The sequence below is a fragment of the Cygnus olor genome, chromosome 2, assembly GCF_009769625.2.
Source record: "Cygnus olor isolate bCygOlo1 chromosome 2, bCygOlo1.pri.v2, whole genome shotgun sequence".
In the NCBI taxonomy this organism is placed as follows: domain Eukaryota; kingdom Metazoa; phylum Chordata; class Aves; order Anseriformes; family Anatidae; genus Cygnus; species Cygnus olor.
The window spans coordinates 148,558,717-148,574,473 of NC_049170.1; the positions used below are offsets into that span (position 1 = coordinate 148,558,717).

Consider the following 15,757-nt stretch of genomic DNA (forward strand, 5'->3'; position numbering starts at 1 on the left):
CTGTGAGTCAGGTGGTGCGTGGCAATTCATAAATCACCGTCACCTGTTCTGTACGGGTGCTCGCCGGGACACCACGCTGGAGCCAGCAGATACAAATCTCTCCCATTCCTGTCCGTGACCACGCAGCTGTGTACGTGGCACACGTAGAAGAAGGCAGGTTGTGGTTTGAGGGCAGTGTGGCTACGCATGCACGGGTGCCTGTCTGTGGATGGGAGAGATCTGTTCTGCCTTCGCCTGGCCCCGTAGCTGCGACATACTTCTGCAAAATCACGTTTTTGTGGAATGAGTGCGGCTTCCCCTGACCTGAGCTGGTTTGGAGTAACGCAAGAAGCATTTCAGGAGCAGCCATTCAGGTGTAGCTGCCCGGGCAGGGGAGCTCAGGCTGAACAACGTTGGGCAAGACCTCATTTCTTTGTATTAGCAATTACCTACCGGATGCAAAAAAAATATTTGGCATTTCTGTGCAAAATGTGTCGTGACTACTTCTTCCACAATCGCCTAACTCCAGACTTTCAAAAGCAGTAGCAGATCTCCCAGAACTGTGAGGTTGTTTGTAAGATCTGAGATATGTATGCGTATATATGTATATATGTATATTACCAACTCGTTTCTGAGCTGCTGTCTTAAATCATGCTCTCATAGCCACAAGGGGTAGAAACTTTTTCCGTGAATTCTGAAGAGGACTGCGTGGTGCGGCACAAGAGTGAGGGACTGGATTTAATCACCCTGGAGATTTCCTCTTGCTTTATGTTTCCTAAAGCTGGGATCCTCACAGAAACTTCGCTAGCTGAGTCTTTAGGAAAAGCACCAAAAAATGTGAGGCTCATTTTACCGTCCTAAGAAGCAATGGCACTTTATATAATGTATTTATTTCAATTGACTCTCTAACCAGAGGTTAGAAATGAGGCTACTTAGCACTACAGGCAATTTTGTTGGTGGTTGAAAGCATTTTATTTGTAGGGGCGGTTTTGGTCCTGTTGGGAAGACATGGGGTCACTTTTATGCATTGGACAGAGCACTGAAAAGGCAGGATTTCAGAGAGTGGATTCAGTATAAGGTAACCAGAATAAGCCCATTAAATACAGAAACTGCTTGGCACCAGGATTGTAGCCCAGGAGGGGAGAATTGGGGGATTTTGACCCAAAGTTCTGGTGCCAAGCAGTTTCTGTCCCTTCAGCAGGTGGAGGTGTAAACATCAGTTTCTCTGTTACAATTCAGTGAAACTCGTATTTTGCCTTACTTAGAGATGGAGCAAAATGGGAAGCAGTTTCCCTTTTATCTATGAATAAACATGCAGCTTCTTCTATTCTAAGCTCTTAAAAAAACATTTTTGGTTGTGTAACAGCTCCTGGCCTCCCAGCTCCTCGAGTAGCTCTGATATTCCTTCAGGAAATCAAATAGTGTCTTCCTTTGAAAAGAGCCAAAAAACACCTGACCTGCTGCTGGGAAGGAGCGAAAGACTCCCAGGTTATTTCTTTCTAATTTGCTGTCAGGTTTTCCAGCCAGCCTTCCTCTGTCCAGATAACACGGAGAATGTGAAGTGTCGAACTGAAATTCCTCAGCTCGAGCTGAAGATGCAGGCGGTGCTGTGGGCACCGCTGAAGCGATCGATGAGCTGCTGTCTTGCGAGCAGGGTGTTTGGCTGGATGTACTGCTTTTGCAGCTGGATGTATTGCTTTTTTTTTTTTTTTTTTTTTTTTTTCAGCCTGGTCCTGTGACCACTTATTTTTCCCTCACCTTTTCTTCGCAGCCCCTCAGGCAGGGTGTTTCTCAGATGTGTGTATGCACACATGCACAGCTGCTACTGCCAAACCCTTCCCTGCCAGCTCTTGGGGGGGGGGGGCGGGGAATATATAAAAAAATAAAGGAAGAAAAACCAAAGAAAGCAAACTTTAGCTTTAGGACCCAACAGGTGAGTCCCTTGAAGGAGAAGGGTGATGAGCCAGACACATTTTGTCGGAGCCCCCAGTAGCCAGAGCTGGTTCTGGCCCATGCCTGCAGCAGATGTGTCGTGGGTATTTCCAGTCCAACAGGGCAGGAGGGCAGGGCATCCCTCTGTGAGTGCTCCCCACTGTCATTTTGGCCTCAGAAATGTGGATTGTCTTTTTCCCAAGAGGCCCCCAAGGTATGTGGTGTTACTGAACGTGCTGGAGCACCAAACCTTCACATGATCTTGGTGGTCAGTGGACAGCGCATTGCTGCAGTTCCTGTCAGTCAGCATTCCCAGGTCCCATCAAAAAAACTCATTGTGGGCAGAGAGTGGAAGGGTTGTTTGCTGTTTTGCTGTTTTCTCCCCATTTTTTTTCCTGACTTACAGAACTTTCCCCCTCTTTTGTAGGTATCTGAAGTTCTGCTCGCCTTCAGATGTAGAAGTACTGAATTCCCAGGATGTAAGAAACACAGTGCTGTGAGTAGCTGTTTTATTTCTATTTTCCTTTTAAGTGAGAACCCCAAGTTTGCTCAAACAGAAGGAAGCATAAAAAGAAAATTAAAAAAAAAAAAAAAAGAAAAGACACTTTTAGAACTGTTTACAGCAAGCAACTCCAGTGCTTTGGAACCAGTTGTGTGTCTTTGGCACCTCTTTGCAACCCACAAAATATAGTCAGCATTGTATTACCACATAGGCTGAGTAATTATCTCGCTACAGATATGAACCACATGAATGCATTTAACTATGAATATGGTCAGCAGAATGGACCATTAGCACCATCTGAAGCTTGTTTGTTATTTTCAAGCCCTACCAGCCATTAAAAGACAAAACGTTGCTGGAGAGTTGAGGCAAGGAATTCCTCAGGAAGAAAGCCTGCGTGTTTTGAAAAGGGAGAAGAACATGGATTTGCCGTGAGGTGCTTCTTGAGTGTGTGTGTGTACAGCTTCCCAGCCCTGTCACCAGAACACAAAATGATCCAGTATCTAGCTCTTCCCTAATCTGGTCAAATAACTTCAGAGACACTTTTACACCACATGAGGTATCTGCAGGCTTGGCTCCCTCCCTTGCTCCAAAGCAGTTTGGCCAATATCTTATGGAGTTGGACTCGATGATCCTTGTGGGTCCCTTCCAACTTGGGATATTCTATGATGATGAGTATATACACATATATTTAAGCAGCAGCCACACCATGGCTTTTTCCCCTGCATTGCCAAAGAAGCCGGGGCTGGTTTGCAGCTCCTGAGCTGGAAGAGCTGGGGCTGCGCAAGCCAAAACTTCCCGTGCCTCAGGGCAGCTCCTCCAGGCCGTGGGGGAACAGGGTTCGGATTTGAGTGTTTGGGTACCACTGCTCCAGGCTTCACTGCTTTTCTGTAAGTTTTCCTAGCAGAGCAGCTGTACAGGGGTTGGGGTTTTTTGAGGTGTTTAAAAGCAGCCCAAATCCCATTCCATTTTTACCCTCTTCTGTGGTGATACAAAACTATGGTTACTTGGAAATCAGAATTTTGTTTCCATTTATATTTCAGTGGCATACAGCCTATTTTCTGTTACACCAACACAAATCTATTTGGGCTAGAGCAGAATAAAACCCCAAATTGAAATCAGCCTGAAAAAAAGAAAGGGCTTTGTTATGTTAAGAGGAAAGAAACCGAGTCCATCAGTGTTCGGAAAAAAGACGTGGTAAAAATTGCTAAATAAATACCTGGCAGGCATTCAGAAATTGGTAAGCAGAAACCCAGCAGTAGGGAATCCTGCTTCCAGCTTTTTGTAAAGGATACCAGCACAAAGTCCTTTACTGGGAGAAAAATGGCATGAGATTGTGATGGTGTTTTGGGTTTGTCCTCAGTAAGTTCTGTTGTCTGTAGTCTCCCTTTGAATCAAAAGTGTTTTCTCCCCACTCCTTGGTGTTTAAAATGCCACATGAGGCCTGCTAATCGAGCTGTGGGGTTTATTTTTTTGTCCGTCGCTTAGAAAACATTGCACAGAAGGGGCTCTGGCCTTGTTCTCTACAGCTGTGCTGGCTGCAGGGAGGTGGTGTAGGAGAACAAATTCAGCAGAAAGGTGCCACGTTACACGTTGTGTCTCACAAAGTATATCCATCCATTAGAAACGCTGTTCAAGCAACCTTCTCTTTGAGATGAGCGTTTCATTTTCTGTGAAGTAGGCAGCGTTAAAATTTGGCCTCTGCTCTGCAGGCACCTCTGAAGCCCTGACAAATCTGTGTCCTAATGCACCCATGCGGTGCTCGCTGCTGCAGAAGGAGTAAACACGGGGACCTGCCCGTGCTGTGCTCCAGCTCTTCAAAGGCAGCCCGCTGGTCCAAGGTGGATGCTGTCTGTCTTGTTAAGTCAAAGCAAAGCAGCGATGCAGGGGGCTCTGATATATCATGGCTGTGTTAAGAGGGTGAGAGATAAAACAGAAGAGCAGGCTGCTTGGAAGCTGCCCAGGTAACTCGTGTACGGTCTCAGATGGCTCTGAAATTATTGCAGTGAGAAGTAGTCATTTTTCAGCGGTGGAAGGAGACAGTAAATTCCCATTTACTTGTGTTCTAACGCTCTGGCATGTGAAAGGCTGCTTGACCAAAGCCAAGAAGAACTGGGCAGCGTGAGATGGCTGCAGCAGGGCAATGCCAAATGAGAAACAACACGTAGAAGGTAGAGGAGAAACCGGAGGTGGAACATCTGCTCTCTGCATTACCCTCCAGTGTTGTCCTGCAAAATGCTTCAGGAGCAGGCATTCAGCCTGGAGAGGTGCAATGGAGAGAGGGGAGAGCTGCTCTGCCGGGCAAGTTCCCCTCCATGGGGTTTTGTTCTTGTGGGAGAGAGAAGGGACCAAGCCCTGGGAGGATGGAGGGGGAGAGCTTTCTCCAGGTCAGATCCACTTGAGGAGAAGCATCAGCAGCTGTATCACAGTGGTGTGGCTGCTGTCTTATGCCAGGATGCTGTGGGGGGGACAAGGTGGTAACAGGGCAAGCTGCAACATTGGGCTGCTGAGACATGGCAGGTCTGGCAGGAGAGCACGAAGGGCAAAGAAGCACATTTTATGGACTGGAAAAGGTTGGAAAAGATAGCTTGGAAATCTTACCCATTTTCTGTCAGCACTCGCAGATGTGTAACTGTGAAGGAGATTCCTGTTGCAGGGGACCTTTCTCTGCCAGATGTGATTTGGCTGGATATGGGGGACTTCAGGCTTTTTTTGGTGGTGGTGGGTTTTTTTGTTGTTCTTGTTTGTTTTGGTTTGGGTTGGTTTTGCTATTTGCAGCTTGAGCAATGAATTGACAAATACTTTCTATCAAAGCTCTGACAGCGGGGTGTCCTCTGAATACCAGCACTACGCACAGCGCTTAGACACTGGATGGTGCCCTCGGCCCCCAGCCAGGAGAGGGTGAGGAGATTTCCTCCGTGTGACATCAAGTCCACCTCTGTCCTGCGGCCAGGGCAGGGAGGAGGACAGCTTTTCCCAAGTGCTCAGCACCTCCTGAGCTTCGCTAAGACCAGGGCTGATGCTGCCTGGCTTTCCAGCAGCCCCAACGTGGCTGTCCCTGAGGACCCAGTCCGGGAGGCATGAGGAAAGAGAAGAAAGCAGGTTTTGTTCCATTCTTCGTATTTTTTTGGTAGTGTCTCTTCTTCCTTTTCTTTTCCATTAAGCATGATGTCACTAATGACATCAGTCCAATAACTGCTTGCGGTTGTCATAGTCACAGCCTGTGACACCCAAACAAAGCAGCAGGAAACCAAGCTGCCCTACAAATGCTGTAATATTCACCACATTCCTTTTGATTAATAACTACGTGATTAGGTATTTAGTTTCCATTAGGAAAAAAAAAATAGAAAAGGAGTGGGGGGGCTAAAAGAACAAAATGAAGTCGCTGCGAAGGGGAAAGTTGTCCCTGACTCTGAGCCACACAGCTGCACTTCTGCTTCTGGTTCCTCTTCCCCCAAATCAGCGTTGCCCTGGGACCTCGACGTTCGACTCCCTCCTGCAGCGATTCCCTTCAGCGATTCCTTCACGGTGACACCGTGGCACGGCTGAAGGCAACAGGGAAAGTCCCAGTGCCTTCAATGCGAGCAGTGTCCCCAGGGAAAAGCCTCCCAGGGCAGCAAGTGCCCGTTTGTTGTTTTGAATCTGTAAAATAAAGAGATTCGGGGTGAGGGGCAGAGCTGCTCTACACTTGCAAGGTTTCCCCTCTTCTTGGGAGTTTGCACAGTTGGCCTGAGGGTCGGAAGGCACCCGCTGCAGGACAAAACTCCACCAGTTTCTGAAAACCCTTGGCAGGAACAGATGGGGAGTGGATGCTGTGGTGGCACGATGAGAAATAAGGGGCTGGCGGGGAAGGGGCTGTTCCACCCCCTCACCGCCACCATCCACACTGCCCACACCAAGCCCCCCCCGGCCCTGGACACCCATGGAGACGTGCACACCCCCAGCATGGCTTCCCCAAAATCCGTGAGCTCGTGGCTCCCGTGCTTGGCCAGGGTCAGGAGCCAACCCCGCCGAGCCGGGGGCAGAGGCCGGCAGCGAGCGCTGCCCAGCTCCGGGGCCACAGGCACTGGCAGGGGGGGGGTGCTCATTATATAATAGCTGGAGGTTGATTAATATGCCGTGAGTCAGAAATGCTGGGGTATTTTAGCTTTCTCCAGTTGCCACGGCAACGTTATTTTAACAAATAGCTTTTTAATATTTAATTAAAACTCAGCTTTTGGCAAGCCGGGGTAGGAACTATTACAATCGCTACTACAAAGGGTTAGCCGTGGGTTTTGGTGGTTGATTTGTGTGGGTTTTTTTTTTCTTCCTTCCCCCCCTCCCAGAACTGTCAGTTTCGCAAAAAAAAAACAAAACAAAACAAAAAAAAATCACTGTAATTCATTAGTTGTGAGAAACGTGTGCGTGTTCCCAAGACACAAAGCAAATGTGATGCAAATCTGCAGTCGCACTTGACAACCGAAGGTTGTCGCTTCTTTGAATGCCCGGTGCCAAGCTGGCTCTGTCGGGACAGGGCGGTTTGATGGTGTTTATTAAGCGCTGCTTTGTCGCCAGACTTCCTCGCTCTACCTTTGCCTGCCGGGTGAGATCATGCCCGTTTTGTTTGCTTCCGTGCCAGGTTGGATGCTTTTTCCCTCGCCAGCTTGTAGAGGCTGGTGCTCGGGGCCAGACCGGGCTCTGGACCGCTTCCTGGTCTTTTTTTAGGTGAGCTCCTCCGCTCCCCGGTACTGCGGCGGAGACGAATGAACAGAGAACTCGGTCTCAAGAGGAAAATAAATATTTAACAGCTCTCTTTGTAAATACCTTTTATTTATAGAACGGTTGCAGGTTCTGCCGTGCTTGGTGAGCGGGGATGCTTTTTATGCAGGAATTCTGCCTTGAGGGACTCGGTGGATACTTAATGTCATTTGTGATATAATAATGAAATAAACGTGTCGGTCTCGTGGGATTCCCTCACAACCCCTATTTGCTGTGATTAACTCCAGTATTGCACACTTCGTCTCCATTCTCATCTCATCGCTTAATCTCGTACTGAAATGTTATTTGGAAATAACACCTTTATTTCCTGGAGGGAGGGAGGGAGGGAGGGTGGGGAGGCTGTTCAGTGTTTTGACTTACGCAGAAGAGTCTGAAACTAGAGGTGCCTCCATCACGTATCACCGTCACGTCTCGCCAGGTCCCTCAGTTCCCAGAAGGCTGGCACAGGGCTGTTATCTTTCCCCCTTCCAAGTAGCATGGCTCATCTCTGAGACCTAAGGCGTTCCTTCCTATTTGTGCTGAAGGCATGCTATTGCAACAAAAATTGTAGTATTGCTGCTGTAGTCTTGCAAACAGTGCTTTGGGCAGGTCTTTGAAGCATTCTTCTGGGTTGCATCCCATATTTCTGTGCAGGCAGAGTGTCTAAGACTCTGTTTAAACCTCTCTGTCAGCTGATGGCCACCTCGAGGAACCCAGAGGTGACCCTGGGTTGCGGTGGGAGCTGTAATTAGCACAGGGTCTCTCGATGGACAGTGACAAGCAGGGGAGGTGACAGGGCTCGCAGCCACCCTGGTCAGCTGCTGGCTGCTGTGGGCTCTGGGGAGGAATGAGCTCTATATCCTACCGCTGAGGAACCACAGCTTCCCTGCTGCAAGATCAAATTCGACTGGTTTTGTAGCAAGCATGGGTCTCAACATGGCTTGTAAAGCATCAGCCAGAGCCACTTTTGCTGGTGAATAGAGGGAGGTCCCGCTGTGCCAGGGACAGCATGATGGGGAGCACAGTGCCGCCCAGGTGGAGGTGGCTGCAGAGGTGAGCAATGGGTGCTGGGGCCAGGAGCATGTGTGGGGAGCAGGACCTGGGCTGCGAGTGATTCAGGGACTTCGTGATGTTTCCAAGCATCGTGTTGTGCAGCAGGTCCAGCAAGTCCAATCTGCCCTGGAAAACAGCTTTTGAGGTGGGAAAAAATCAGTTTCTCTAGGAGGGAAGAAATAGAGAAGAGAAACTTCATTTTTGTTTGGGTAGATGTGTCATACAGAGTCTTCCTGAAAAGGCAGATGGGATTTGCACAGGGGATTAAAAGCTGTGCCGCAAACACAGACTGCAGTGGAAGAGTTCAACTGCTCCCCAGCAGAGCCTCAACACCTGGGCCATGGGTGAGCTGCAGTGCAAGGTGCCATGTAGGTTTGCAATTTACACTAAGCTCGGACTGGCACGTCATTTTGGGAGGCACAGCATGACCTCCGGCAGACCAAAGCAAGACCAAGTGCCCTCCGTCCTTATGAAGGTTTAGTATCTCTGCACACACTTTGTATTGCAAGTCAGTAATCTGGCCCAAATCCCCATCTAACCAACCCTGGAGTCTCTCCCCCTCCCCAAAACCCTCACTCCCCATGCTTAAAGCCAGCCCAAGGTTTGCTTCCTTTCCTCTCTGCTGATTCTGGTTGATTTAAAACACACGCTGCTACCTTTATGTCTGCCTGGTAAGTGAGAACAACAAGGGATGGAGTAGAGAGCCAGGTAAATTGCAAGGAGGCAGGTGGGAAGTGACAAAAATCACAATAAACTTCCCCGGAGCTCCCTGCGCTCCCCAGGATGCAGTCCCCCCCACCTCAGCTGCCGCGGGAGGTTTTGGGTAGCGTTGTCTTCTCGGTGCCTGCTCGCTCCCTACGGGGTCTGCTGGAAATCAGAGGGAGCTGGCATCCCGAAGGCAGGAGCACTTAAATCTGCAAGTCTGCTTATGTATTGGAGAGCACGCCCTCGTCTCGCAGCCCGGCGCATGCAATGGAGGTGAGTATCACAGGGTTTGCATCCCAAGTAGCTGCCTGCGATGCAGCTGTGATACTTGCGTGGGTGTCGTGTGTTCAGTCCCCATCTCGCTGCTTTCGGAGCTCGGGAGGAGCATCACGTACGCACCGAGCGCTGCGCTGGTGTCTGAGCTGTCTCAGTTCTCCCTGCCAGCGTTAGTCGTGGCTCAGGTGCAAACAAACCCGGCACGTTTCCTGTCTGTGCTCCTCAAAGCGTGCTCAGACCGGGCTGTAGCTGTGCGTGCTGCTCCCTGACACCCGGCCAGGCTCACAAGGGACGGGTCCAGCCCCAGCTGGGTCTCAGGCGGGACAGTGAGCATGGGTGGGGAGGAAGAGCAAGGGCAGCACCCGGCAGCTTCTCCAGGAGGAGGCTCGAGGTCCTGAGGCATGGGGAAGTGTATTTGTCACCAAAGAGGTTGGTGGTTTTGTGTTTGTTTTTTTTTTTTTAGCTTCGTTCTAAAATATTCTGTGGTCCCTGTTCCTGGTGCAGCCTTATTCTCCAATGTTTGGTTTTTTTTTTCTGAAATAAAAGAGCCCTCTGAGTGACCATGGCCAGACCATTTCTCTGGTGTTCAAGCAGTGTGAGGAAGGAGCTGCTTCCTGCTCTGACCCTGCTTCTGGTGGAGCCGGGAGCGAAAGTTCAGAGGAATTCAGTGAGCCAGGATCAGCCCCTTCAAAAATATTTGGGCAGCACTAGGAGAAAGCACTTGTGAGCAGGTGAGAAGCAGCTTGCATCTGCCTGGGGTGGGGGAAGGCAGCACACCCTTGGTAAGGGCTGCTTTTGTAATGAGCACATGCCTTTTGGTGCGCATTAGGGACAGAAACCTCAGCATCCTGCAGCTGCAGCGTAACGTGCAGCCCTGCCTCTTGCAGCCATACGTCGTGCGTGGGTCTGTTGCTGCAGAAGTTGTGCCGCTGCTCTTCCTAAGATCCAAAAGCGACTTTGTTCACTGTCTGTGAAAACCTGAGGGTGCGTTTCGTGCGTGTCACGAGGACGGCTGAGTATCTCTTTCCAGCCACGTCTGGCTGAGTAATTGTGTCACTTGGATCGACTCCTGACTGCGGCGTTACGCTTGGGCTAGTCCTGAGGTGGCGGGGAAGTCGGAGGGACGTGTGTTATAAGAGGTGCAGAGCTAGCAGAGCCTACAGCACCTTGAATCATCTTGGTGGCTATCAGGTGGGTTTTGAGCCTGGGAAGCAGGCGGGGATGTGATGAAGGGAGAGGAGGGAGACGGTGACCTCCGTAGAGCTGGGTTTCCAGGAGGGGCTTCGCTGTGCCTCCGGCGATGGCCGGGGTTTCCCACAGCCCCCTTCCTGCACAGGGTCTCAGTCAGGACTCGTCGGCCCCTCCTGCAGCCACCGTTTCGTGCCATGGCCGCGTTTGCAGATCCCCTTCTGCTTGGCTGCACGCTGCTTCTTGGCAACCCAGCTGCCCTCTCATCCTGCCTGCACGTGATTTGATCGCTTCCTCAACCTGGTGGGTTTAACGGGAAGTCTTCACAGCATATAAAAAAGTCCTAGTAGGCTTAGCTGGTGAATTACACCTGCAAATCGCAGCCCCTGTGAGCCTGTTTCTGACACCTCCCTTCTGCAATGTGTCTCTTACCTCCCAACCAGTGCGCTGCTGTGCCCATCAGGTCTCTGGACAGCAATAGATACCTATTAAAGATGTTGCTTCTCCTCTTAAAAACCTCACTGTGCTCTGTGGTGTATCCATAGCACTGGGCTCAGGTGTAGTGGCCTCCTTCGTGTCCACCTGAAGCACATGGCTGCAAATACAGTGACGGTAACCTCAATAGTGAGTTTTGAGTGATGGACAGCATCGACAGCACGACAGCTGTTGGAAAACCCCAGTCTGTTTTCCCAGCTCCTGATCCGAGTCTCCTTCACAACATCTGGAGCGTGGAGGTGACTTGATACCAACCTGGTCACTGAAACCCTCCGTTAAAGCGTGCTGCTTCTGTGGCGCTGGCAGACCCAGGAATTTCACAACCAGCAGTGGTTTCCCAACACAGCCATCCCTACCCACAGCATTGTTTCTGGTGCCTTGCCAATGTCTGCCCAGCAAAGTCTCCTGGCGTGTGATGATTGTTACAGTGTGCTCACGTTTTGTGTAATCAGAGCAATTGTTCAGCACCAGGCCCATTTCGAGGGAGAAAACACCTTCTTTTCTGCGGACCCATCAGTTGTTATCGATCAACTCATTTTCTTTTCCGGGCGGCTCTAACAGGGTTGGTCCCGCTGACACCATCTTGACTCCACTCCTTGTGCTCTCTGCCTTTCCTCCGACGTTCAGGCCTGAGATCTGCAGAGAGAGGATGGTCTGGGTGTGACAGGGATACTCAAAGGCTTCGAGTAACTAGCTGCGCTTTCCTTCTTAGATAATCTATTATCTAAGAAGGAAATTATCGAATCTATTTGAGTGAAGGAGCCCGTTGCCCTGTGTGCTTCAGCGAGACCATGCAGCACCTCGGTGTGTGTCCTGGCTTTTTCCCTGGCTCTTCCCCCTTTGCAGGAGCCTTGGCTGGGGTAGCAGTGCAGACCCAGACACCACCATGGTCAGCATATTTACAGCAGTGCTCCGTCAGACACCTGTATGCAATGCAGAGGACCTCAGTTTTTTTCCAGGACGTTGAACTCCTGGGGGTCCCATCAAATGGTTTTGGAGACCTGGATCCTGGCCACATCTGAAAGTTAGTCTGTGGCTGCTTTGCAAATGCTGGATTTTAGTCCAGGTGATCAGAAGCCCAGCAGTGGGGGGCTGTGAATTCCTGGGAGTGAGTTTGGTGGTTTGGTTTCCATTATGATTTCGTCAAAAAGGATGACAGACAGCGTGGCTGATCCACGCACACTGCCAGCCTGTGGATCCTTTCTCACGGGGACTGCTGGGGGTGACTGGTGCTTGTCAGCCACTCCTTGCCCCAAAGCCTCTTTGGTAGAAGCTCGGTGCCAAATTGTTTTGTGGAAATTCAGCACAGCAGCAGTTGGATGGAGGTGAGCAGGTAGGAAATCTAGGAGGGTTTCCCCTCAGCAAGGGCTGAGGTCGCTGTGGTGGACACCTCTTGCTCTTTGCTCTCTGCAGGGCAGAAGCACCCTCACCTCTTTGCCTTCGTTGGGCCAAAAGAGGCTGAACAAAATCTGTCTGACTGCACGAGTGGAAATTTGTTGGGTTTAACCTTCAAGCAGAGTTGCCTGTGAGGAGCTATTAGCACAGACAGTAACGCTTGATGCCGCTTGTTGTTCCTGAGCCACCGATTGTAAAGCATCGAGCTTATTGCTCAAAATTACTATTTTTGTCATGGTATAAACGGTTAGTAGAGAGTTCTGAGGAGTATGTGTTGACTCATGGGGACAGCAATATTTAGCACTTGCTTTTTTTTTTATTTTTTTTTGTCTTCAAAGCAGTTTACAGCTAGTAATCCTCCTAACTCCTCTTCGAGGAAGGAAACAGAGTAAACTCTTTGGGGCAGGGATTGGCGCTTGTTTGTCTTTGTAGCACTGAAGTTGGGATTGGGGAAGAAGTGTTGGTCTGGGAAAACATTCTCGCTATAAAAATCCTATCTAATTATCATACAGAGAAACCATTGTAGAAGAATAGCTCAAAAATGCTGGAGAAGATGTTGGGATCGGGACATCTCCAGTGCTAACAGTTAAATGGTATCCTGTCTTTCTCAAATTTATGAAAAGAAGTTTTATCTGTCTCGGGAGGTTTTCTTTTGTTGTTTAAAGTTCCATAAATCTACATGGGAGATCTTAAAATTGGAGGAGGAGTGTGTGACTAACTGAGGCATTTCTGAGTTAAGTTGTAACATGAAACATAAGAAAATAAAGGTTCTCTTGGCTGGTTGCATTAGTAGGATATATTTGAACCAGTGTGTTGCATGTCATTAAACTTATGGTGAATCACATCTGACATACATGCCAAAAAGAGTCTGAGATAATGGGACCAAAATGTCATTCAGTATTCACATAACAGAGTAATTTCCTGGAATATAATCTACCGGGATTGTAAAATTAAATTTGAAAATGTATCCCCCTTTCTATCTTGCCCCTTGCAAAATAAAACCACCAGAAATCGTTAACCCCTTGTTTGTTCTTGCTGCAGCTTATGAATATTAAGTTTCCTATTGTGTCTTGAGAGCCTTTTTCTGCCCCAGCTTCGCCTGCCCGAGGGCAGAGTCTGTGCACATCCGTCAGCGCTGTCCCTGCGCGGCCCAGCCTGTGCTGGGTGTCTTCTGCTTTGTCCTTCGTGTCTGCCATCTGTGCTCTCCTGAAGCAGTGACCACTTTGGGTAACATGGCTGCTGCGTGTATTGTAATGGACATAAAAATGTGCTCTGGGTTTGTTTTGGCTTCACAGGATCTATTCGATTAAAAGGCATTGCGTGTAGTTGTGCGTTGCGTGCAGTTGAGTGTACCATGAATCTATTCTGGCTGAAACAATGATGTTCTCCAGGGATCTTATGCGTGTTAGGAGAAAGTATAGTCCAATTATTGCTAACCTGCCTTTATGCTAAACGTAATGCTAAACTGCATTAGGTAAACTTAAGAGATTGCTGAGGTTGTAGGGTAAGGTTTTCTGAAAGCCAGGCTCCAAATCTGCTCGGTCTGTCTCCAGTCTGTGTTTTAAGCGTTGACTCCAGCTCCTAGCAAACGTTCTCTAACTTCATCGGTGTTAGTCAGGCAACTCATTTACTGGGAACTCTTACAGGCTCCAGTCTGTTTACACAGTCCTTATTGAATTAGGTTGGAAAAGCACTGTGGAATTTCAAAGAAAAGCAATGTGGATTCATGATCTTTCCTTTTTTGTAGTCTTTTTGGAGGAGGATGCCTGGGGTCTCTTTTCGTCCACGTGTAGATGCAAATCACTGGTGAAAATGTAGTGGAGAAAAGTCTTTTATCAGCATTGTCTCGGCTGACGTGCTGAACCTTGGGAGCTGAAGTGGGCATGGGCAGCAGAGAGGGGACATGCATGTAGCTGAGTTCAGGAGAAGAGCAGGGTGCAGGGAGCTGACGGCAAAGCCATTCCTTAGTCATTCTCCCATTCCCTTCTCTCCGGGGCCTTTGTAGCCCCTGGCTGCTGCCTCTTCCTTTCTCTCCTCCTTTCCCCTTGTCCAACCCGAAAAAGACAGCTGAGGTGCAACGCAACGCCTGCTGTTTTCATTATTACTTGCAAATCACCCTTTTTCCCCTCTGGAAAACCCTGGGCTATCATCCATGCCGTGATATACATGCATACACACACAAAGATAAACTTACAGCCCACCAGGATGAAATCTGTAGTAAAATCTTACATGTAACATCATCAAAGCTCTGGTTTAGGCAGGGCAGATGGAGCTGCCCTGCTGACCTAATGCCCATTAAAAAAAAAATAATCTGTAGCAGGTGTCAACGGGCTGCTTTCTTTTTCTTTCTTTCCCTTTCTTATCATTTCTGTGCTTTCTCTTTATAAGAACTTCAGTGCCACATTAAAGAGATCACAGGTTCTTTTCATCTTTACCTTTTTTCCCCAAATTTTATTTCTTCCCTGCAAGCCTCAGGGGTTTTTGTTGTTTTATTATTATTATTATTATTTTATGTTAAAGCGATTGATTTATAGCTCTCCTACCTACTGGGAAAGATTGACCCGCTACTGAGCATCTTCAGACAGCCCTTCTTTTGGGTCACTTGGGACTGGAAGCAAACAGAGGTCTGGATTCAAAGGTGTTTCTTTCCTGGTGGTACTTACTCCCTACAAAAACAACAATGGCATGTGCTGTTCTTGTATAGTTTGATAGGTATCGTGTGTGTATGTGCCTGCATGTTGAAATTGGACGTGGAGGAAAGACTTATTTTTCACTAATAGATTTCTTGCTTTAGATCTGGTAAAAAATCTCATATCATTCCTTTCCCCTCTTTCTCTCCTAGTATGCTTTTGGTGTTTTTTTTTTTGCTGTGTGTGTTTTGGGGATTGTTTTTTTATGCAAGCCTCAGACTGTGCTTTGATTCTTCTGAAACATCGGCCTTGGATCCCACCTGAAGCTCCTTTTGGTGGGTTAAATGTTTTGTGGCTCTCCTCAGTTTCCTGCCCCTGTCTCTGTCTGCACGTCTGGAGCAGGAGGCAGAGGAGGGACGTCTTTCACAGCCCCAGCTTGTTGTGTGCCTGATGGGCCGCGTGGGCCATGCCCTTGCTCAGCTTTTGAAGCACTGAAAAAGTATCTTCGGGTAGTCTGGAAAAGGAGAGTTTTCAGTTCCTGCCATCTGATACCAACTCTAAATTGTTTCATCTTCAAAGGAAGAAACTTGAAGTGCCAGGGTGGCTGTTTTTCATCCTTCCTAAAGGATGAATCTGACAGCACCAAATTTCCTTGGCTGAGTCTATACTGGTCCAAAAACACCGACCTCAGCAGTCAGGCTGATTTATTCCACAAAAGGAGTAAAATCTGTCCTGTTCTTGTTTAAATTCAATTTTGAAAGAATGAGATCTGGAATTAAAAACAAATGATGAGAAGAAAACAGAGCATCCTTTTTTCACTCACCTTCCTAGATCTAATATTAAGGCTCCTCTCCTCACTCACTCATGC

At 48.6% G+C, this 15,757-nt stretch overlaps 1 protein-coding gene across 1 annotated transcript in view; it reads left to right on the forward strand.

Moving 5' to 3' along the window:
• ZHX2 (zinc fingers and homeoboxes 2) overlaps positions 1 to 15,757 on the forward strand; it is a 69,397-nt gene that overhangs the window by 26,018 nt on the left and 27,622 nt on the right. Inside the window, 1 exon segment of the mRNA XM_040547016.1 lies at positions 2,339 to 2,407. The gene's annotated coding sequence lies outside the window, so the exon portion shown is untranslated.